Source organism: Equus przewalskii, chromosome 7 (assembly GCF_037783145.1).
Source record: "Equus przewalskii isolate Varuska chromosome 7, EquPr2, whole genome shotgun sequence".
In the NCBI taxonomy this organism is placed as follows: Eukaryota; Metazoa; Chordata; class Mammalia; order Perissodactyla; family Equidae; genus Equus; species Equus przewalskii.
This window is the reverse complement of record NC_091837.1, coordinates 8,126,189-8,151,406: the sequence shown is the minus strand read 5'-3', so window position 1 is coordinate 8,151,406 and position 25,218 is coordinate 8,126,189. Positions and strand designations below refer to the sequence as shown.

Below are 25,218 nucleotides of genomic sequence, written 5' to 3'. Positions count from 1 at the left end.
AGACATGGTACCGGCTTGACAAGCCATGCTGTGGTGGGCATCCCACATATAAAGTAGAGGAAGAAGGGCACGGATGTTAGCTCAGGGCCAGCCTTCCTCAGCCAAAAGAGGAGGATTGGCAGCAGATGTTAGCTCAGGGCTAATCTTCCTCAAAAAAAAAAAAAAATTCAGTTGACTGTGTATGTCAGGTTTTATTTGTGGACTCTTCTTTCTGTTCCATTGATCTGTATGTTTATCCTTATGTTAGTACCACATTGTCTTGAATTCTGTAGCTTTGCAGTAAGTTTTGAAATTGAGAAGTGTGAGTCCTTCAACTTTGTTCTTTTTCAAGATTGTTTTGTTTATTCTGGGTCCCTTGCATTTCCTTATGAATGTTAGGATTAGCATGTTAATATTTGCAAAGAAATCAGCTGATATTTTTATAGAGATTGCACTGAATTTGTAGATCAGTTTGTGGGTAGTATTGCTAGCTTAACAAATTAAATCTTTTTTTTTTTTTTCTGGGAAAGATTCACCCTTAGCTAACATCTGTTGCCAATCTTTTCTCTTTTTCCCCCTAACCCCCCCAAAGCCCCAGTACATAGTTGTATATTCTAGTTGTAAGTCCTTCTGGTTGTTCTATGTGAGCTGCTGCTGCCACAGCATGACTACTGACAGACGAGTGGTGTGGTTCCGAGTCTGGGAACCAAATATGGGCTGCTGAAGCAGAGCATGCTGAACTTTAACCGCTAGGCCATCAGGGCTGGCTCAGCAAATTAAATCTTTTGATCTATGAACATGAGATGTCTTTTGGTTTGTTTAAGTCGTCTTTAATGTCTTTCAACAATGTTGGTAGCTTTGAAGTTTTTTGTTTTAAATTCTTGTTTTTAAATTTTCTTTTCAGATTTTGAAGTATGTTAGAGAGTAATGTTATTCTTCTTTAGTGGTAGTAGTTTATTAGAAGAGAAAATTTGAGTATTTATGGGTTTTCCATAGCAGTGTGCAATATGGTGCATGCACTAGGCACAGCAACAGTTCTGTGAAATGATAGTAGTATTTCTGAGGGGAGACTGTTTAAGGGAGGAAAACATACTACATCAATTTCTTGTTTGTATCAATGCCTTCTAAAATAAAATTTCAGTACACAAGTAGGTGAATAAATTCTCCTTGTAAAATATTAAAGATAAGGCTAAAATTCCTTTAACCATCATTTTCATTCCTGGTCTTTTCTCATTCTCTCTACAGGTAATCACTATGATTAGTTTTGTTTTTTTCTTCTAGGCTTTTTTCCTCATGTTTTCTGTATATATGCACCCCTAAATAATGTATGGCATTTTGTTTTTTTTCTTCTTACTATACTGTATGTTCCTCTCTACATTTTACATTTTTCCTCAGCAATATGTCTTAGAGACATTTGCTTAAATATTATATAACATTCCATAGTATGAACATAATTTTGTATTTCCTTAGGTATTCTTCTATTAATGAATATAGTTTGAATGTTGTTGAAGGTTGTTTCCAGTATTTTTTCTTACTACCTGTTTCAGTGAAGATACTTTTTTTATGTATCTCTCGGTACACGTGTGACTACTTCTCTGAAGTGTATCAAGAGAAATAGAGTTGCTGGATCATATGGTAAGCATAGCTGTAGTTTTAGTATACTGCCAAAACACTCTTTAATGTAGCCGTAAGAATTTTACTTCTACCAAAAGTGTGTGCAAGTAGTCATTTCCCACACTTTCTAGTATTCTTTATTTTTTTAATTTTCTTTATTTTATTTGAGGAAGATTAGCCCTGAGCTAACGTCCACCACCAATCCTCCTCTTTTTGCTGAGGAAGATTGGCCCTGAGCTAACATCTGTGCCCATCTTCTTCTACTTTATAGGTGGGACATCTGCCACAGCATGGCTTCATAAGCGGTGGGTAAGTCCTCACCTGGGATTCGAACTGGCAAACTCTGGGTGCCAAAGTGCAGCTCATAAACTTAACTGCTGTGCCACCAGGCCAGCCCCTACACTTTCTAGTATTTGAAATTAAACAAGATCTTCTTGCCAATCTTATGGATGGAAAATAGTTATCTTCATTGTTTTAATTTGTATTTTTCTGATTATATATGAGGTTGAGCATGTTTTTATATGTATTTGAACATTTACATTTCTTCTGTGATTTCCCATTATCATTTGTCAACTTTTTTCGATTGAGTTCTTTTTTTTTCCCTCTGATAGATTATAGGAGATTTTTAAAAGAATGTGCTCAATTCCTTTTAGATTATTGTAAGATAGTTTTAGGAAAGTGTACATTTGGTACTGTCTATTTAGTCAGACTTGCTGTTTTTAAAGGTATCTCTAACGCTTAAAGGGAAGGTCAGTATTTTGAGTGAAATGCTTGTAACATTGGGCAAGTGGTTGAGGATTGGGAGTGGAGTGTGGAGAGTAGAGCAGGTGAGGGCTTTGTGACTGGGAGGCACCTAGATTGGCTTCCATACAAATAGCCTTTTCTTTTTTATAGTTAAATCAATTTCAGTGATTTTTTTTCCTTAGCATTTGACTTCCCAGTCATTTTTCAAAGCCTAAATTGTGTGGATTAACTTTTAAGTCAACTTTATTAAGATGGTTTTGTATACAACAGAATTCACCAGAAGTATACACTTATAAAATCACCACCCCATTGAAGACAGAATTACTGCAAAAACGTTCCTAATGCCATTTTGTGGTCACTTCTCCCTCTAGCCCCAGCAAACCACTGATCTGATATCTCTGTTGCAATAGATTAGTTTTGCCTGTTACAGAATTTAATAAAAATGGTCATTCCCAGACTTTTTTGTGGACTTCTGAGCTTACGATTATATTCAGTTTATTAAGAAAGTGAACTTAAAAATGATTAACTTTTAAGAATTGTTGGCTGAAGAGTCCTTAATTTCCTTAGAGTTGAGAGTGGTTTCTGAATAGTGACTTGGCACCTTTACTTCACTAGTTAGAAAAAAATTTATTTTAAATTCTGCAGTGGAAATACTGACACGAGGTTAACAGTACTTGAATCTCTGAAATGAGATATAGGCCTGTGGAAGGAAGATAGCAGTAGCTGATCTACCCCTATCTATTTCCATACTTGCCTCGTAAATGTTAGTTTCATGGTACTGTTTACAATTACATACCTTGATTTTGGTTTATATTGTACTGTACGTGCAGACATTGTTTTCAAATAAAGGACAACATCTGAAGTAATACAATGTTGTTTTTGCCAAAGCAATATTTAAAAAAAAATAATTTATGTTCTAATAGTCCCCTCAAAAGGGGAAAAGCACTTCTCCACGTTTTTTGTTTATTTTTTCAATCAGACTAAAACTAAGACAGTTGAGGAGTGTGTCTAACCTGTTTTCTAGCCCTTTTGTAGGACAGTTAATGTTACAGATTCATCAACATTTTATGCTATTTGGTGGGAACTCCTGACAGCTGGCTCTTCTTTCTTCCTTGAATGTCCCTTGTTCTCATTGCACACCTTCTACTGAAAGTTATGCAGTGGTTATTCTTTTAAAAAATGTCTGTCTCAGAGGTATACTCAGTGTTAACCAAAATTACAGTGACTGGTTATAAATCTGAATGTCAATGTAATCTATGTCAGTTTGTTGTATTGTAGGTTTTGGATTTGAACTAAGAACTTCTCTGTTCTCTAAAAGCACTTGTTTTTTTATTTTTAAAGAAGATTAAGATATAAAGTACATATAGTAAAGTATAGTAACCTTAAACTAAAGATCGATAACTGTTTACATATGTATAGACCCGTGTAACTTCAGCGAGATTAAGATAGACCCTTTACAGCTCTCCTCCCACCCTTTCCCAGTCAATACATACCCTAAAGAGATAATCACTGTTTTGACTTCTATCACTATAATGCCTTTGTTTTTGTTTTTAATTTCATAGTAAAAGTTCTTTTTTAAAATATGTGTTTTTTAGTTCTAAATTTAATAGAACACTGGTTAATACCTAACCTATTAAAGTTACGATCGGATTGCTTAGAAGCATGAAAGTGAGCAAGGTGAGTTATGATTCAGATGATTAATAACATCATTCTAGGGTAGTCTGATGCAGCCTTCCTCATGGTCAGAATATGTTTTTCCTGAGACTAGAGTACAACTTTCTTTTTTGTTTGAATTTTTTTTAATCATAAGGAAAATATAGAATAGTAAAGTAATATAGTGAATCTTCATCTATGTACAGACTAATTTAAAAATATTAATCTTCTGTCACAGTTGTGTCAGATTTAAAAAATAATTTTTTGCTTTGATTTAATTTCAAATTTAATAAAAGTTACAAAAATAATACGAAGAACTTACACTAGCCTTCTCCGGCTGTTTACATTGTGTTTCATATGCTTTATCATTCTCTCTCCATTTTTGTCTGGACCATTTGAGGGTAAATTTTAGAGGCACTGTGCCCCTTTGCCTCTAAATATTATAGAGTTTACATCCTAAGAATAAGTTAAGGGCATTTTCTTAGGTAACCACAGAGCAATCCTTTATGGGTTTTTATAGTTTAATTTTGAGGATAATCTAAGTTCTTGGATATACCTCACAATTAGCAAAATGTTTCACATATGATCTCAGGTTCCTACATCATCAGAATTTTTAGTATATTTTTAAGCATTCTTAAGTAAATGCGAATGTAGCTTGTTTTACTATTGGTTAAGACATTTTGAAATTTGAGAATTAAAATGCATCTTGCTGACTATTGCTTATATTTCATTGGGTTGTTGTCACCAGGTATACTATATTCTAGTATCTTCACATAATTTTTTTTTTTTTTAAAGATTTTAGTTTTCTTTTTTCTCCCAAAGCCCCCTGGTACATAGTTGTGTATTTTTAGCTGTGGGTCCTTCTAGCTGTGGCATGTGGAATGCCGCCCCAGTGTGGCCCAATGAGCGGTGCCATGTCCACACCCAGGACTCGGAACTCATGAAACCCTGGGCCGCTGCAGCGGAGCGTGCGAACTTAACCACTCGGCCACGGGGCTGGCCCCATATTTTTTATTAGCTTCGTGTAATTTTTGAACGGGGAGATACGAATCAGACTTTAATCTGTCAATATCCTTTGCACCTTGGATACTATAAAGTATCAAGATGATACTATAAACCCAACAGAGCATTTTTAGTTGTCTCTTATCACTACCTTCTACAGAAGGTACTTGTGCTTGTCCAAGCCACATTTATTCTCCTACCTGTTCTCCCTATAATGGTACACATTTTCAGGGCAATTGATTTCTGGTTAAAGACGTTTATACTATGCATAATATCTATGAAAGTGAGTAAATTTGCTTATGAAAATTCAACTTGGAACACTAAAGGTCTAAGCACACATCTAACCAAATGAGCAATTATCTATAATGAAATTCTTGAAGAATGTAGTGCTTTTCTTTGTGTCCTGTTTGGATATTCTGGAGCCCAATTTTTCTCTTGTACATATAACTTCTGGTGTTTTCTCTGTTATCTTTGCATTTTAATGTAAAATTTATAGTATGATCTCTTTTCCTTAGTATCTGAGTTTCAGTCCTTTATTATACGTTGTTGTGTTTGTAGAATTTGAAGAGATCTTACCATTGTTTTAGGGGGAAACTGCATTCACATGGTCATGCCACATCATGGTGTGTTGTCCATTCTGCTCTGGAATTTTTGAATCTAGAAATGTCCTAGCTCTTTGACCTTGGGCAAATTGCTTAGTCCTTGGGAGACTGGGAGTCCTTGCTGTGAAAAGGGGATAAGTAGTACCTACCTCAACAACCCTATGAAGATTAAATGGGATAATGTATGAAAAGTATATAGCTTAGTGATTGGCCCATAGTTTAGTAAATACTAACTTTTAAATATGAAGATAATGGTGTTTACAATCATGTGTTCTTGATGACAGGGACGTGTTCTGAGGAATGTGTTTGTTATTAGGCAATTTTGTCATTGTGTGAACATCATAGAGTGTACTTAGACAAACCTAGATGCTCTAGCCTGCTACACGTCTAGGCTATATGGTGCTAATCTTATCGGACCACCTTCGTTGACTGAAACGTCGTTATGTGGTGCATGACTGTATTCAGAGTTTGGTTTTGTTTAAGAAAATAATATTCAGATATCCCTTTAGACTAGTTTTACTAAGTCTATGTTGTTTTATTATAGTATTCAAACAGAGCTCTGTGTGAAGTTTTTTTTTTTTTAAGATTGGCACCTGAGCTAACACCTTGCCAATCTTTTTTTTTTCTTTTTCTCCCCAAATCCCTCCAGTAGATAGTTGTATACTTTTAGTTGTGGTTCCTTCTAGTTGTGGCATGTGGGATGCTGCCTCAACATGGCCTGATGAGCGGTGCCATGTCCGCGCCTAGGATCCGAACCGGTGAAACCCTGGGCCCGGCAAAGCGAAGTGCATGAACTTAACCACTTGGCCATGGGGCTGGCCGGAGCAGATTTTTTTTTTTTTTTTTTTAAATTTTATTTTTTCCTTTTTCTCCCCAAAGCCCCCTGGTAGATAGTTGTGTATTCTTCGTTGTGGGTTCCTCTAGTTGTGGCATGTGGGACGCTGCCTCAGCGTGGTCTGACGAGCAGTGCCATGTCCGCACCCAGGATTCGAACCGACGAAACACTGAGCCGCCTGCAGCGGAGCGCGCGAACTTAACCACTCGGCCACGGGGCCAGCCCCGGTATGCAGTATTTTAACTGTAGTTCTCTTGTGAGCTGAGTAATGGATACTTCTATAATGAAGACCTTTAAGAGCTTTTTTATGTATTCTGATTTATTCTCTAGTAATCCCATGAGGTTGTTTGGTCAGGGGAGATAATTATATTTCTTTTGAGAGCTCAAGAAACAGATACCTAAGTGAGTGTGTGGTGTAACTGGTTATTGATACATAACAGGGCATTACTAAGTGCTAGGTGCACTTTTAATTGCTTCTCTGTATTAGATCACTTAATCCTTACAATAACACTATGAGATACTGTTGCCATCAGAAGCATGTTAATGAAAAGTGACCTGCTCAGGATTACAGAACTAATAAATGCCTGATTAGGTTTTGAGGCAAGATCAGGCTGACTCTAAAATTGTGCAAGAATGCCTAAAAACTGACACTCTTTAAAATGCCAGTATAAGTTTTAAATTCTTAAACATTAATATTCCCCTTGCAGGCTTTGTTTAAAACAGCAGAAACTGAAGTGATACTGCAGAGTAAAAGGGGAAGTCATATTCCTCTACTCTATCACCAGCTGTGGGAATAGAATAAAGGAAGAAAAGCAGGACATTAGATTTGAATCCTGACTTTTGCACAAGAATTTGGTTTTCTGATTAGGTTTACTGTCTGGTTAAATAATCCCTTCTCCCCCTGCACCCTTTCCAGAGGAAAGTTTAGAAGACGGAGACAAAATCAACTCTCCATTTTGACATCCTTAAAATGAGTTTGCATCTCTTTCTATTTTATAGTCTACAATTCTAATTTGGACCAAGATTGGATTTAGGAAGAATAAAAGATTTCTTAACTTCTCCGGTCTTGTTACAGTACTTACCTTAACCTCATAATAAAATGTTTTTGGGCAGTCAGTCTGTTTGTGTATGCTTGGGAACTTTTAGGTAGTTGTCGTCTCATTAATATACTGATCACATAGACCAAACTGTCTTACCCGATCAGCCTTTTGCTTCCTTGCCCTTATATTTACCCTATTGTGCTGGTGCCCATAACAACGCAAACTTACAGCCCAGTAATGCAGGGCAAGTAGACTTCCTTCCTACCCTGGAGCTTTTTCCTGTACTAGAGGCCAGCTCGGAGGATGGTGAGCCTGGGAGTTTTAATGGAAAACCTGATTTCCTGACTTTCTCCCATTAGATTAGGTTGTCTCAGTGCTGAAAGAGAGGCTTTAAGAAAGTGAGTAGAAAGCAATGCTCAGCTTGAAGATATTTAATAAATGTTCAGCTTTGGAGTGAATGGATTTCTTGCTTTCTTAACATCTCAGAAAATGTCACTGGCTTTAGTGTTACTATTTAATAATAATCTGTGGTAGAACATTATTTAGTGATACCAAGTTTTCAATTTGGTAGCCATTTATTTGCCTTCGTAAAGTCTCTGTATTTTCCCATATAACCCCAAACTTGCTTTTCTTCACAGTTTTCTGAGTTAATTTCTTTGAATAGGATATAAAATTATAATATTAAAAAATATATCCCTCATCCTTTGTATTTGAGTTTTAAGATGCTTATGTTTTTAATATTACTAACCTTGCTTACCTTATTTCCAAAATCTTCTGTCAAGCACCCACTGCTACTGCTGACAAAACTAAGATACTTCTTGATAAGGGATTAAGCTTCATTATTGTATACCATCTTATTTTCTATATTGTCTTTCTAGTCCTACTAATGTTTTAGCTTTACTGTATTTTGTCATCTAGCTTGTTTGGATTTGGCAGTTTTACTGTGCTTATCAGCAGGGCTGAATCTTTTTTCTTAAGAGAATGCTGACACTTTAAATAGCTATAAAAATAATTAGTTGTTTGAGTGTCAAGTCGTCCTTTTCTGGAGACTTGTCTTTACCGCACACTGTTTACCTTTGATCACAGCAGTCTTGAGGCTTAGGAGCTGTTTGTTTTTTCCTCTTTTTGTGCTTGTTCATTTTTCATTTCATAAAGCTCCATAGATTTGATTTTATAAAATGCTAGTTTTAGAATATAAAATTTGGTGAATAGTAGAATTACATCTAATTTTTGGGTCTCAATGAAGTAAACATCAAAATGCATTTCATAAATGTATGTGAAAAGATCTAAAATCATTGAATGATGGAATGAGCTTCCAAAAGCCTGGTTTTTTAGTTGATGATGCCTCAAGAGGTGCAGACCTTTCTGAAATCTGAGTCTCATTTGGAACCATGTGTGTACTTCTGGTCGAAATAAAGAGGAAAAAAATTGTATTGATTTGTGAACCCAGAGATAAATTTTTCTTGGTCATTAGAGCAGTGGTGTTTGTAAATTCTTTTCCTATTTTTCCGTAGAATCTTTGCTTAGGACTGGCCATATAATTTGCAGGGTCTCTTTTTAAAAAATTATTAAGAATTTCAAAGTGGCTACAGCAGAGCACTAAACCAAGTGTGGGGCACTATGTGACTCCATAGGTTGCGCACTCATGAAGCTGGCCCTATCCTGGTTAATGTGCTCAGTTCTTGAACAGATGATTTAGAAAAACTGTGTGCGTTTTCTGATTTTGATGCATAATTGTATATTTTCATTTGAAGAAAACATATCCATAGTAGAATTTAAAATATTCTTAGACTGTTTTACATTAGTTTTATTTTCTAACTTAAGATCTGGTTAAAGAGACACTCAGTTCAAATTGTTCTTATTATAGGTTTAAATAAGATAAAAAACACAAAACACTATGGATCTGAAAGATGGGGAAGGGACTCTATTGGAGCTGATAGTGTGTTTTATTTCATTAAGAAATCGAGTTCTTGTAGATACAGACTTTTGAAATTGATGATACTGAGTTGTGACTTTAAGTCACGTACTTATTACCTCACTCTTGAGATAACCTTATAAACCTTTTCAGGCCATACCAATTGAGGTTAGCTAAAACAGCTTTTAGCAAAACCCTTTGCTGGTTTTCCCAATGAGCTAAACCGAGCATTATTTCTGAAGATACGATTTTTTATGAAACTTCTTAAAGTTTTCAAGGTACACATTATTCTGGGATGACTTTATGTCTATGGGGCTATTACTTGCCTGTTTTATACAAAAGAATAACAATTGATGTGGGCTTTCAGATAGTGGCTCTAACAATTAATAATACTATTACTGTATTTTTAACAGGTGAGAAATTTGATGGGAGCTGAAACTAGAACCCTGTTTTTCTTCCAAGTAGGAAATGAGAACGTTCCCTAAAGTGCAATATTTCTTCTTCTTTTTTAAAAAACTATTGCTTATCCCAAACAGTCTAGCAAGTGGTTAAACAATAATTTGCATGACAGAAAGTGCTAGGTAACTGACTAAAGCCATCATATAACATATGCCCTTGATCATGTCATGAACTTGATCTCCTTGGAGGCTAGTTAACTTTGTGGACATTTCAGTGCCTTAAGAGAACCTCAGACTTAACCTTGTCCTTTGGTTATAGGGGAGACCAGGAGTTCATATGTATTCCCTGGAAAAGAATGAGATTTGAAACAGAGAGTCTGATGACTTTGGGAGAGTGGTGCATGTGATCTGGTTGTGCAACCTTTTCTGGAGACACTATACTACTACTTTTGGATGAGGATTAGAGCCTCTGCTTTAGGATACTATTTTAGAATTTTTTAAAACAAAGTGGAATTTATATAGTGAAATGCACAGGTGGAAATGTGCAGTTTGAGTTTCAATAAATGATTACAGCTGTGTAGCCACTGCCTCCATGCTGATACAGAACATATATATCACATTATAAAGTTCTCTCATCCCCTGGTTATTTCCCCTTCTCCCTCCACCCAAACTACAGTTCTGGTTTCTATCACTATAGGTTAGTTTTGTCTGTTTTTGAACTTTATTTAAATGGAATCATACAGTATGTATTCGTTTGTAACGTGCTGTTTTGAGTCAAATAATGCTTTTGAGATTTATCCGTGTTGTTGCAAATATCAGTAGTTCATTTATTGTTTTATTGCTGTGTAGTAATCCATTATAGAAATGTACCACAATTTGTTTATCTGATCACCTGTTGCTGTACATTTTGAGTTCTTTGCTGTTTGGGGGTATTATGAATAAAGTTACTGTGAACATTTGTGTCTAAGCCTTTTCATAATCCTGTGTTTCCACTTATCTTGGGTTAATACCGAGGAGTGGAATTGCTGGGTTATAGGTTAGATGTATGTTTAACTTCATAAGCAAGTGCCAAACTGTTCTCCAAAGTAGTAGTGCCAGTTTAGACTTCCATGAGCCGTGTATGAGTTCTGGCTACTCAACAATCCTTAACAGCAGTTACTCTCATCAGTCTCTTTAATTTAGTTTTTCCAGTGGGTGTGAAAGGTATTTCATTGTGGTGTTTTCACTTGCGTTTCCCTGATGACTGCTGATGACGTACATCTTTTGAAGTGCTTATTTACTGTTTATGTATCTTCTGTGAGGTTTCTACTAAAATCTTTGCCCATTAAATTTGTTTCTTTCTGTTAGTGATTTGTGTTTGTTCTTTATATAGTTTGGACACGAATCCTTTATCAGGTATGTTTTTGTGAATATTTCTTCTACTCCTGTGATTTACCTTTTCATTTTCGTAATGGTCTCTTTGATAAGCAGAGATGTTAACAATTTTTAAAAAACTTCTTTATTGTAGGAAAATATAAATAGCAAAATTTACCATTTTAACCTTTATCTTTTTTTTTTGAGGAAGATTAGCCCTGAGCTAACATTTGCCGCCAATCCTCCTCTTTTTGCTGAGGAAGACTGGCCCTGAGCTAACATCCGTGCCTGTCTTCCTCTACTTTATATATGGGATGCCTACCACAGCATGGCTTACCAAGCGGGTGCCATGTCCGCACCTGGGATCCAAACCGACGAACCCCATGCTGCTGAAGTAGAATGTGCGAAGTTAACCTCTGTGCCACCGGGCCTGCCCCCATTTTAACCATTTTTAAGTATACAATTCAGTTGCATCAAGTACATTCACCATGTTGTGTAACCATGTCGACTATTTCCAGAACTTTTTCATCATCCCAAACAGAATCTCTGTACCCATTAAATAATAATGACCAAGCAGAGATTTTTTTTTTACTGTATAATGTATTTATTCAATCTGTTCTATATTACAGTGTTTCTGTGTCTCTTCCACACTGAGAATTCTGGTTCTTAAGGTCACAGGAGTTAATAAGATCAGAATATTCCATAATTGCCTATTTAAGAGATTTTTTAATATAGTTCTTTAGCATAGAAATTCCTTTTTTTTTCCCTGCTTTTTCTCCCCAAATCCCCCCAGTACATAGTTGTATATTTTAGTTGTGGGTCCCTCTAGTTGTGGCATGTGGGATGCCCCCTCAGCGTGGCCTGACAAGTGATGCCATGTCCACGCCCAGGATCTGAACCAGCGAATCCCTGGGCCGCTGAAGCGGAGTGCATGAACTTAACCACTTGGCCACGGGACCGGCCCCATAGCATAGAAATTCTTATATAAAAGCAGTCAATATTGTGCCTGTTGAGTACCTTTGATTTTTGAATATATTGACCCTTCCTGGACAACTTGAGCTATGAGATGTGTGTAGTTTTCTTGTCTATATTTGCCACTCCTTTCGTATCTTAATATATTTATCCCCTCCATCCTTATCTACCCCAAGAACCTGTCATTGTTTCAGGTAAGTATTTAACCTTTACTTCTTTCTGACTTGCATGTTAATTTTGCAATATTTTATTCTAGATCAAGTAGCCTCACTTGAAGTTGTTTTTGATCATGATAATGGAAAAAGTCAGACTTTGGATTTTCTGTGTTTTCTCCCTACTCCTCAAGAGGACAGAAAGTGGATAGGGAGTTAGTGAGCTGAGTTGCATGAGGATGGAATTTGTGGTCTTGCAAACAGATTCTGTTATTCTCAGGATGTCTGTAGCTTCTAGCATGCAGAGGCAGCATGACTTTTGGAAACTAGACACAATTCTTTTCCTTATTTCTGGGGTCCTTTTAAGTTTTGCAAGCTACTTTGCTCTCTTGCTTTCAATGTTGATTTGTGTATTTATCCATTCCCAACCCAGTAAAACCCTGTTCTGTTTTTCCAGAATTGGTTCAAGTCCCTTAAATATCCTTCTTTTGCTCCAAAAGTTACACTATCACAAATTTGTTATCATGCTCATACATTTCTTTCTCTTAAGTTTCTTTTTTGAAGACATTTTGGTATGTTGAACCTTTTTGTATATGACCCACAACTGAAGTGCCTCAGATACAAATAAATGTACAGCGTAGTGAATGATTATAAAGTGAACACTCATGTCATCACCAACAAGGTCGAGTAATAGGACATCACGAGCACCCCAGAAGGCTACCATGGTTTCTGTTCCTTCTTACACATATCCCTTTCCCTTGCTCTTAGAAATAACTAACTACTGTCCTGGCCTTTATGGTAATCACCATCTGGCTTTCATTTGTAGTGTCACTTCTGTATGCATCCATAAACGATACTTTGGTTTTGCCTGTTTTTGAATGGAATCATACGGTACATATTTTCTATCCTGCTTTTGCTTGCACATTCCTGTGTGTTGTGTATTGATTTAGTTCATTTTTATTGCTGTTATATTGTACAAATATACTACAGACTATCTATTTTATTGTTGTTGGATATTTGGTATATTTCTAGGTTTGGACTACTATTAATAATGCTGCTATGAATATTCTCATACATTTCTTCTAATGCAATATTTGTATTCTAGGGTGTATACCTAGGAGCATGATTGTCAGGGCACAGGATATGTATATCTTTAACTTTAGGGCCATGTTGTTTTCCAAAGTGGTTTATCAATTCACATTCCCATTAGGAATGAATGAGAGTTCCTGTTGCTCCACATCCTCATCTACACTTGATACTGTCAGTGTTTTCAGATGTTGACAACCCAAGAGGTGTGTAGTAGTATCTTGTGGTTCTAATTTAAATTTCCCTGATTATTGAGTTTGAGGATCATTGCCTATGTTCATTGGCTGTTTGGATTTCTTCTGCAATTGTATATTCAATTCTTTTATTCATTTTTCTGTTGGATTATTTGTCCCTTTTTTTGGATTATTATTTTATTGAGGTCATAATAGTTTATAACATTGTGAAATTTCAGGTATACATTATTGTTTGTGAGTCACCATATGTATGTGCCCCTTTACCCCTTATGCCCACCTGCCAACCCCCTTCCCCTCTGGTAACCACTAATCTGTTCTCTTTTTCCATGTATTTTTTTATCTTCCACATGTGAATGAGATCATGTGGTGTTTGCTTTTCTCTGACTTATTTTGCTTAACATAATACCCTCAAGGTCCATCCATGTTGTTGCAAATGGGATCATTTTGTCTTTTTTTGTGGCTGAATAGTATTCCATTATATATGTATGCTGCATCTTCTTTATCCATTCATCAGTCAGTGGGCACTTGGGTTGCTTTTACTTCTTGGCTGTAGTGAATAATGCTGCAGTGAACATAGGGGTGCATAAGTCTCTTATGAGTTGTTCATTTCAAGTTCTTTGGATAAATACCCAGTAGTGGGATAGCTGGGTCATATGGTATTTCTTTTAATTTTTTGAGAAATCGCCATACTGTTTTCCATAGCTGCTCCAGTTTGCATTCCCACCAGCAGTGTATGAAGGTTCCCTTTTTCCACATCTTCTCCAAACACTTGTTATTTCCTATCTTAATTATAGCCATTCTGACTGGTGTCTGGTGATATCTCATTGTAGTATTGATTTGCATTTCCCTAGTAATTAGTGGTGTTGAACATCTTTTCATGTGCCTGTTGGCCATCTGTATGTCTTCTTTGGAAAAATGTTCATATCTTCTGCCCATTTTTTGATCGAGTTGTTTGTTTTTTTTTTGTTGAGTTCTTTATATATTTTGCAGATTAACCCCTTGTCAGATATATGATTCGCAAATATTTTCTCCCAGTTGCTGGGTTGTCTTTTTGTTTTCTTCCTCGTTTCCTTTGCCTTGCAAAAGCTCCATAGTCTGATGTGGTACCATTAGTTTTTTTTCCTTTATTTCTGTTGTCTGAGTAAACATGGTATTTGAAAAGATACTTCTAAGACCAGTGTCAAAGAGAGTACTGCCTATATTTTTTTTCAGGAGGTTTATGGTTTCACCTCTTACCTTCAAGTCTTTAATCCATCTTCAGTTAATTTTTGTGTATGGCATAAATTAATGGTCTACTTTCATTCTTTTGCTGTGGCTGTCCAGTTTCCCCAACAACATTTATTGGAGAGACTTTCCTTTCTCCATTGTGGCTTTTGCCTCCTTTGTTGAAGATTAGCTGTTTGTAGATGTGTGGTTTTATTTCTGGGCTTTTGATTCTGTTCCATTGATCTGTGTGTCTGTTTTTGTGCTAGTACCATGGTGTTTTGATTACTATAGCTTCATAGTATATTTTGAAGTGAGGGATTGTGATACCTCCAGTTTTGCTCTTTTTTTTTGGGATTGCTTTATCTATTCGGGGTCTTTTGTTACTCCATATGAATGTTAGGATTCTTTGTTCTATTTCCATGAAGAATGTCATTGGGAATCTGCTTCATTGCATTGAATCTGTAGATTGCTTCAGGTAATGTGGACATTTTAACTGTTTATTCTTCCAATCATGTGCATGGAATATCTTTCCATTTCTTTATGTCATTATTGATTTCTTTCAATAATGTCTTATAGTTTTTATTGTATAGGTCTTTCACCTCCTTGATTATATTTATTCCTAGATATTTTATTCTCTGTTGCATTTATAAATGGGATTGTAGTCTAGAGTTCTCTTTCTGATAGTTCAGTATTAGAGTATAGAAATGCAACTGATTTTTGTAAGTTGATTTTTTGTACCCAGCAACTTTGCTGTAGTTGTTGTTTCTAATAGTTTTCTGATGGATTCTTTAGGGCTTTTTATGTATAGAATCCTGTCATCTGCAAACAGTGAGAGTTTAACTTCTTCCTTGCCAATTTGGATACCTTTTATTTCTTTATCTTGCCTAATTGCTCTGGCCAAAAACTCCAGTACTATGTTGAATAAGAGTGGTGAGAGTGGGCATCCTTGTGTTGTTCCTGTTTACAGAGGGATGGCTTTCAGTTTTTCACCATTGAGTATGATGTTGGCTGTGGGTTTGTCATATATGGCCTTTATTATATTCAGGTACTTTCCTTCTATATCCATTTTATTGACAGTTTTTGTCATAAACAGATGTTGGAGCTTGTCAAATGTTTTCTTTGCATCTATTGAGATGATTATGTGCTTTTTATTCCTCATTTTATTAGCATAGTGTATCACATTGATTGATTTGCGAATGTTGAACCATCCCTGCATCCCTGGAATAAATCCCAGTTTATCATGGTGTTTGATCCTTTTGATGTATTGCTGTATTTGGTTTGCCAATATTTTGTTGAGGATTTTTGCATCTGTGTTCATCAGTGATATTGACCTGTAATTTTCTTTCTTTGCATTTTCTTTGTCTGAGTTTGGGATCAGGATAATGTTGGCCTCATAGAATGAGTTAGGAAATGTTCCATCTTCTTCAGTATTTTGGAATAGTTTGAGAAGGACAGATGTTAAATCATCTTTGAATGTTTGGTGGTATTCTCTAGAAAAGCCATCTGGTCCTGAACTTTTATTTTTGGGGAGGGTTTTGATTACTGTTTCAATCTTTTTACTTGTGCTTGATCTATTTAGGTTATTTCTTCTTGCTTCAGTTTTGTGAGGTTGTATGAGTCTAAGAATTTATCCATTTCTTCTAGATTGTCCAATTTATTGGCGTATAGTTTTTCATAGTATTCTGTTATAACCCTTTGTATTTCTGTGGTATCCATTGTAATTTCTCCTCTTTAATTTCTAATTTTCTTCATTTGAGCCTTCTTTCTTTTTTTCTTAGTCTGGCTAAAGGTTTGTCAGTTTTGTGTGTCTTCTTGAAGAACCAGCTCTTAGTTTCATTGATCCTTTCTACTTTTATTTTGGGTTTCTATTTCATTTATTTCTGCTTTAATTTTTATTATTTCCCTCCTGCTAACTTTGGGCTTTGTTTGCTCTTCTTTTTCTAGTTCTATTAGGTGTAGTTTAAGATTACTTGAGATTCTTTTTGTTTGTAAGGTGGGCCTGTGTTGCTATGAATTCCCATCTTAGGATTGCTTTTGCTACAGCTGTGTGAGTTGGTATGATGTATTTTCATTTGTCTCCAGATATTTTTTGATTTCTCCTTTAATTTCTTCATTGATCCATTGGTTGTTCAGTAGCATGTTGTTTAGTCTCCACATGTTTGTCACTTCACTAGCTTTTTTCTTGCAGTTGATTTCTAGTTTCATAGCATTATGCTTGGAAAAGATGCTGGATATGATTTCAGTCTTCTTAAGTTTATTGAGGCTTTCATTGTTTCCCAGCGTATGCTCTATCTTTGAGAAGGTTCCATGTGTACTTGAGAAGAATGTATATTCTGCTGTTTTGGGATGGAGTGTTCTCTATATATCTGATAAGTCCATCTTGTCTAGCTTTTCATTTAATTCCACTCTTCCCTTGTTGACTTTCTGTCTGGATGATCTATGCATTAATGTAAATGGGGTGTTGAGGTCCCCACTATTAATTGTGTTGCTGTTAATTTCTCCTTTTAGGTCTGTTAATAGTGGCTTTATGTACTTTCGTGCTCCTATGTTAGGTGCAGATATATGTATAAGTGTTATGTCCTCTTGGTGGAGTGTCCCTTTTATCATTATATACTGCCCCTCTTTGTCTCTCATTGCCTTTTTTATCTTGAAGTGTAGTTTGTCTGATATAAGTATGGCAACACCCCCTTTCTTTTGTTTGCCCTTAGCTTGGCGTATCATCTTCCATCTCCTCATTCTGAGCCTGGTGTTTATCTTTAGAGCTGAGCTGTGTTTCCTGGAGGCAGCATATTCTTTGGTCTTGATTTTTAATCCATTCAGCCATTCTGTCTTTTGAATGGTGAATTCAATCCATTTACACTTAGAGTTATTATTAATATATGAGGGCTTAATACTTCCGTTTTATCTCTTATTTTCCGTTTTTTTCTGTATTTCCCTTGTTTCTTGTGTTATGTATTTCTAACTGCTGGTTCAGTTTGGTGATCCTCTGTGATGGTTTTCTCTTTATCATTTGTGTCTCTGTTTTGTTTTTTTTGTTTAGTGGTTACCATAAGGTTTGTGTAAAAGATCTTGTAGATGAGATAGCCAATTTTCTGATAGCCCCTTCCTCCTTAGTCTAAGCAGTTTTCATTAAAATGAAGTGATTATAGTTACTTTTGATGCTTTCCTTACCTTTGTCTTTAATGTTACAATTATGTGTTTGCTAACCTGTTCTGATAGAGAGCTGCACTGATTTTGTCTACCTGTTTATCTCCTTGCTCAAGGCTTTGTAAACCCCTGCCCCGTCCCCCCCCCCCCCCCTTTTTTCTTTCAGATATGAGGGCCTTCTTGATCATTTCTTGTCGGGGGATGTCTTGTGGAGATGAACTCCCTTAGCTTTTGTTTATCTGGGAAAGTTTTTATTTCTCCATCATATCTGAAGTGTAGTTTCACTAGATACATTATTCTTGGCTGAAAGTTTTTGTCTTTCAGGATTTTGAGTATATCATTCCACTCTGTCTTAGCATGTAACGTTTCTGCTGAAAAATTCACTGAAAGCCTGATAGGGGTTTCTTTGTAGGTTATTTTCTTTTGCCTTGCTTCCCTTAATATTTTTTCTTTGTAATTGACTATTGCCAGTTTTACTCATAGAAGCCTTGGGGAAAGTCTTTTTTTCTTCCCCCAAGGAAGATTAGCTCTGAGGTAACATCTGCTAATCCTCCCCTTTTTCTGAGGAAGACTGTCCCTGAGCTAACATCCATGCCCATCTTCCTCTATTTTATATGTGAGATGCCTACCACAGCATGGCTTGCCACCCAGTGCCATGTCTGCACCTGGGATCTGAACCTGTGAACCCCGGGACGCCGAAACGGAACGTGCACACTTAACTGCTGCACCACCGGGCTGACCCTGGGGAAAGTCTTTTTATCTTGATGTAATTAGGAGTTCTGTTAGCTTTGTCTACATGTAACTCCAGCTCTTTCTCCAGGTTTGGGAAATTCTCAGCTGTTATTTGTTTGAATAAACTCTCTGCTCCTTTCTCCCTCTCTTCTTCCTCTGGAATGCCTGTAATCCTCGTGTTGCATTTTCCAATTGAGTTGGATATTTCTCGGAGAATTTCTTCATTTCTTGTTAGTTGTAGTTCTCTCTCCTCCTCCACCTGAACCATTTCTGTTTTTCTGTCCTCTAAATTGCTAATTCTGTCCTCCATAATATCAGCTCTGTTTTTTAAGGATTCCAGATTATTTTTTATCTCATTCATTGTGTTCTTTATTGCCAGTGTTACTGCTTGTTTTTTTTATAGTTTCAATCTCTTTTGTGAAAAATTCCCTCTGCTCATTAATTTTATTCCTGAGTTCATTGGACTGTCTTTCTGAGTTTCCTTGTAGCTCATTGCATTTCTTTATAACAATTTTGAATTCTCTGTTATTTATGTTGTAAATTTCTGTGACTTCAGGATTGGTTTCTGGATACTTATCCTTTTCCTTCCGGTCTGGAGTGTTAATGTATTTCTTCATGCTGTTTAATGGGGTGGACCTTTGCTGGCGCATAGTGGTGGTATCTGGTTGCAGATTCCAACTGCCACCACGTAGGGGGTGGGCAGGAGCTTTGTTTTCTGAGCCCATCAGGATCCTTGGCAGTTGTGCCTGTCTTTTGGAAGTTGTCCCAATACACCTCTCTGCATTTGGCTGCTGCTGCTTTATACACATAGCCTCAGGAACTCTGGTGGGATTCTCCTGCCCTGGCCAACTGGCTGAACTGATGCACCAGGTGGGATTGGGGAAAGAGGGTGCCTTCCTTCCTGCTTGTGCTCCCACTCTGCACTCACTGGCTGCCTGGCTTGGTGTGGATGCCCCTGTGGTGGCTTAACAGCCTCGGTGTGGAGCATTCCTGCAGGCTGGGAAGCAACTCCGATAGCGAAAGTGTTCCCTTGGAGGGCTGCCTTTCCCCCCTTCTCCTCTCAAGAGTTGCACACCAGCTGCTGTGCAAGGTCCACTGGGGGAGGCAGAGATCTGCTTACCTCCTTCCACTGCCTCCTAGGGGGGCTCCAGCACCCCTACCTTCAGACAGATGGCTGCCTGGATCTCTCAGAAATCTCTTGTGTTGTGTGGATCTCCTCTGTTGGTTAATGAATGTCCTTTCCCTTGTATCTTAAGAGGGAGAGCCTAGGGGAACAGCTATGATGCTGACGTCACTCTATTTTTTCCTTTTAAACAGTACTAATTTGTACTTCTTTGTATATTCTGGATACTTTGTTGGTTAAGTTTGGGCAAGTATTTTTGCCCTTTTATTTGGCCTTTTTTCAATGTATTTATGATCTTTTGATTAATAGAAATTGTTAATTTTAATGTGAAATTTATCTAATTTTTTTAGTTGCTATTTTTTATGTCTTATTTTAGAAATGTTTCCCTACCCAGAGGTCATGAAAATATTTTCTCTTCAAGCATTTTTTAAAAGCTTTATACTTTTGCCTTTTACTGTTATGTCAGTTACTCACTTGATGTTGCTTATAATGTATGGAATAGGGACCAATTTCATTTTTTTCCCATATGGATCTCAGTTGTCCCAGCACACTTTATTGAAAGTCCAGTCCTTTTCCTACTGTTCTGTTACCTTTTTTTCACAAATCAAGTGTCCCTTTATGTGTGGATATGTTTCCTGTCTTTTTTCTGTTCCATTGATCTCTCCTTGTGCCACATCTTTAGCTATTGTGGTTTAATCTTGATATCTCTTTTACGAAATCTTCCCACCTTGGTTCCACGCCTATTTTCAAGAGCATTTTGGCTATTCTTGGACTTTTATGTTTTTACAGTCATTTCATCATCTCCAAAACAAAACAGAGCACGCTCTGCTAATACTTTATTTGGGATTGTATGGATCTTTAGCTCAATTTGAGAGAATTGATAATTTATGGACTTTCTAATTTATTTTGGTCATCTTTAATGTCTTTCAGTACATCCTTATACTTTTTCCCCATAGAGGTCTTACACATCTTTGTTTGATTTAATCCTGGGTACTGGATATTTTTTGATGCTATTATATATAATCTGTTTTCTCTAATTTTATATATTGATTTTTCTAACCTGTAATCTTCCCAACCTCCGTATTGTAATAATTTATCCATAGATTCTTTTGAATTTTATGTGCACTATCATGTCATCTGCTAATAATGACAGTTTTATTTTTTTCTTTTTAGTCTTTATACTTTTATGTCTCTAGCTTATCTTTTTGGTGAGGAAGATTTGCCCTGAGCTAAGATCTGTTGCCAATCTTCCTCTTTTCTTTTGCTTGAGGAAGATTAGCCCTGAGCTAACATCTGTGCCAATTGATACCTCCACAACACGGCTGATGAGTGGAGTAGGTCTGTGCTAGGGATCCGAACCTGCAAACTGGGGCTGCTGAAGCAGAGTGTGTGGAACTTTAACCACTCAGCCACGGGGCCAGCCCCTCTAGCTTATCTTAATGCACTGGCCTGGGTAAGTACATGTTGAATAGCAGTGGCAGTAGTGGGCATCTTTGTCTTACTCCTAGTGGTAAAGGGAAAATGTTTAATGTTTAACTATTAGGTATAGAAGGATATTTGCTTAGTTTTTTGGGTAGATATCTTCACGAGTAAGGCAATTCCTTATTTCTGGTTTGCTAAGACTCATGAAAGGATGTTGAATTTTACCAAACTCTTATGAATCCTTTGGGATATTCATAGGATTGTGCTCTTTTTATTTATTAATAATTATATTGATTTCCTAATCTTATATCAACTTTGTGTTCTTTGTATAAACTTCACTTGATCATGATTTATTATCCCGTTATAGATGTACAGTAGTCCAGACCTTTGTCTGCGATTTCTTCTTCCTCGGTTTCACTTACCCATGGTCAACTGGGAATATTAAATGGAAAATTCAAGACATAATAAATTTAAATTATGTGCTGTTCTAAGTAGCATGATGAAATCTCTTGCTGTCCCTACTCCCTCCCACCTAGGATTTGGGTCCTCCCTTTGTCCCAGGTATCCATGTTATATTCACTACCTGCTCTTAGTCACATAGGAGCCATCTCAGTTATCAGATGGACTGTTCTGGTATTGCAGTGCTTGTGTTGAAGTAACCTTTGTTTTACTTAGCAATGGCCCCAAAGTGCAGGAGTAGTGATGCTGGCAATTTGGATATGCGAAAGAGAAGCCATAAAGTGCTTCCTTGAAGTGAAAGTTAATAAGGGGGAAAAAATCATATGCTAAGGTTGCTAAGATCTACAGGAAGAATTAATCTGCTATCTATGAAAGTGTGAAGGAAGAAAAAAATTCATGCTAGGTTTGTTGTTACACCTCAAAAATATATGTATAGGAAAAACCAGTATATATAGGATTTGGTACTATTTGTAGTTTCAGGCATCCACTGGGGGTCTTGGAATGTATCCCCCGCAGATAAGGGGGGGGAACATATATATGTATAGCAGGTTTTTTTCTAACTTGTTTAGGCTTTTTCCATCTATGCTTACATCTGAGTGAGATCTGTAATTTTCCTTTGTGTATTCTCTTTGTCAGCTTTGCTGTCAAGGTTATGTTAGCCTTTTGAAATGAGACAGATTCATTTTCTATTTTATGGAATGGTTTGTATAGAACCAGTAATTTGTACTTTGACTCTTTGGTAAAACATGCCAGAGAAAGCACCTGGGTCTGGAGGGGGTGTCTGTGTGTGTGTGTTTGTAAATTTTTGGTTACTGAATCAATTTAAAAAAAAAAAGGGTTATGGAGCTGTTTTAGCTTTCATATTTCTTTTTGATTCAATTTTGTAGTTCTTTAATTTGTCCATTTTGTCAAAAGTTTCAAATTTATTGATGTAGAGTTAATAATATCCTTTCATTTCTGCAGAATTGATAAAGTCCCTCTTTTCATTCTTTATGTTGGTTATTTGTGCCATCTACCTTATAACTTGGTTAGTCTTTCCAGCAGTTTATCAATTTTAATAATCTTTTCAAAGAACCCATTTTTATTCTTATTTTACATCTTTTCTGTTTTATCAGTTTTTCTTTATTTCCTTCCTTTTATTTTCTTTGGAATTATTTTGCTTTTCTTTTTCTAACTTCTGAATGATGCTTAAGCTCAATAATTGTCAGTCTTTTATAAACTGCATTTTGTGTATTAAGTTTTTCTGAGCAGTGCCTTAGCTGCTTCCTATATTTTGATATGTAGCATTTTCCTTTACTCAGTTCAGAATACTTTAAAATTTCATCTTTGATCCATGGCTTATTTAGAAGTGTCTTACTTAATTTCCAAATATTTGGGGACTTTCTAGATATCTTTTTGTTATTGGATTGCACTGTAGTCAGGATACAGAGTGTATTTTAAATCCTTTGAAATTTATGAGACTTGTCTTAGGGCTCAGTATAGGGTTAGTTTTGGTAAATGTTCCATGGGCCCTTAAAAAGAATTATTTTGCAGCCATTGGGTGTGGGATTTTACATGTATCCATTAGATGAAATTTCTTAGTCATATTGTTCGAATCTATTTTTTTAAAACCTATTTATTCTGGGGCAGATGTCCTGCTTGTTGTATTCAGTTATTGATGGAAATGTGTTACATTGTGGATTTGTCTGTCTTTTTGATCCTAGGCTTTATATATTTTGAGGTTGTGTTATTAGATTTATAGAAATCTAGAATCAGTATGTTTTCCTAATAATTTGAAAGGTTCCTCTTTATTTCCAGTAATGCATGCCTTAAAGTCTTCTTTTTATCGTATTAGTATAGCCAAACAAGTTTTTTCCTGGTAGTTTTGCACGATATCTTTCTTCACTGTCTGGTTTTCAAATTTTGCTTCCTTAAATTTTCGGTTGTGTATTTTTACAGTATGAAGTTGGATTTTTAAAAAATTTGGACACTGATGGGAAGCACAGCTCAGTCTCTCTTCAGTTTCATGAAATACCCCGAGGGCAGAAGCTGACCCTAGTGTTGGACTCATCTCCCTGAAGTTCAGTCTTCTTTTATATCTCAGGGAACCTGATTTTCATAATAGCTCACTGTTCTTTTAGGTCTTTGCTTTTAAGAGAATTTTAAATATTTTATCCAGCTTTTTAAGGTGTTTTCAGGATGACTGATTTGAATTACTTGGTGTTGCTGCAAGTGTTTTATAACCTTTACTTGGGTTTTTTGCTTATTTTGTGATAAGATTTTATGTGTTTGAATTCCTTCCAGCTGAAAATTAGGCTTTGATTACATAGGTAGACTTTGAAGGAGTTGCCTTGGGTTATAGAATAGACTGAGGTCAGGGTTGCAATGTGAACTGATGTATTAGAGGTCAAGGTATAACTTTAAGATGTTATGAGGAGTTTGTCCATCAAATGCATTTTTGTGACTTGACTTCATCCTGGGATGAAAGCTGCTTTAACTTATCTAATATACTCCCATTCGTTTTATAGCAAACTGAAAGAAGGCTTCATCCTTCTGTTGCTGGATTGAGAAGGATTAGATAAAGAATGGAAGCAAGAGAAATATGCAGCAACGCTGGAATGAAAACAGAGGGTGAAGGATCTTGGACAAACTCTGAACCCACTTGAAACTGCCACTTCATTCCAGTGATAATCTGAAATATTTTATAGTAATATATTTAAATATTAGCTCTGTTGAGGGTTGGGTGAAAATACACGATGAAATTAGAATTCTAAAGGAAGCTTGAGTGGCTCTTGGATCTGCCCATTGAGTTGCAAAAAGGAATAATTTAAAAAATGGTTTTTCAAAACATTAGGGTTAAAAAGTTTAGAAAGTAGTTCTGTAGTAACTGATTTGAATGCATGGGAAAGATTAAGACCAGAGATGTAATTATATAAACTAAGGAGCTAACATATTTTGCATTGGGAGGGAGACACGAGTAACCTAAATTTGTGCATGGGCACCATGGTATAAAGATCACTTGATTCTTCCTTTAATACACGTTGTCCCCAAGAGCCCTTTTCCTCTTGATTGACTGATATAGGCACTGAGGGATGTCGCAAATCTCAATTGCTTTACATTAAATATATCCAGATTATTGAGTTCTATCTCTACCTTTTTATTTTTTTCTAAGTAAACATTTAATTTATATATTTTTCTCCTTTCACGTTATCTGTCGGCCTCCAGGAACTTAGACAGCTCAGTAGCCTACATAATCCAGATTCTCTTCTGGGGAGGTTTAATTCAGTTGCATGTTAATCTGACACTCTGCAGAGTTCCATTTAAGTTTTAAAAAAACTTTAGACACTTCTATTTTACCTTAGAAATTTTAGGCAGTCTCATCAGATCAGAGTTGCATTGGGAAAAAGGCACTTTAAATATTATTTAAACATTTAAATAATATTGACTAGATTATCATTAAACAGTGCTACATGAGAGTAAACATTTGTCTAGGGAAAATACACACGGAGCCCAAAGGGAAGTAATATGGTAAAAAATTGCACTTCATGTTACAGAGTAGGGCTAAATACCTGTATGTGTGTGTGTGTCTGTGTTTCTGTACACATGTATAC

At 36.2% G+C, this 25,218-nt stretch overlaps 1 protein-coding gene across 49 annotated transcripts in view; it reads left to right on the top strand.

The window, feature by feature from the left end:
* The window catches only part of MTMR3 (myotubularin related protein 3), a 142,076-nt gene that overhangs the window by 32,021 nt on the left and 84,837 nt on the right, over window positions 1-25,218 (top strand). For 11 of the 49 annotated variants that reach the window (XM_070628546.1, XM_070628555.1, XM_070628545.1 and 8 more), the window contains exon 2: window positions 1,865-1,902. The exons of 35 other annotated variants lie outside the window; for them this stretch is intronic. The gene's annotated coding sequence lies outside the window, so the exon portion shown is untranslated. The remainder of the gene's footprint in view (window positions 1-1,864; window positions 1,903-25,218) is intronic. 3 more of the 49 variants (XM_070628579.1, XM_070628568.1, XM_070628564.1) reach the window with 1 other exon arrangement.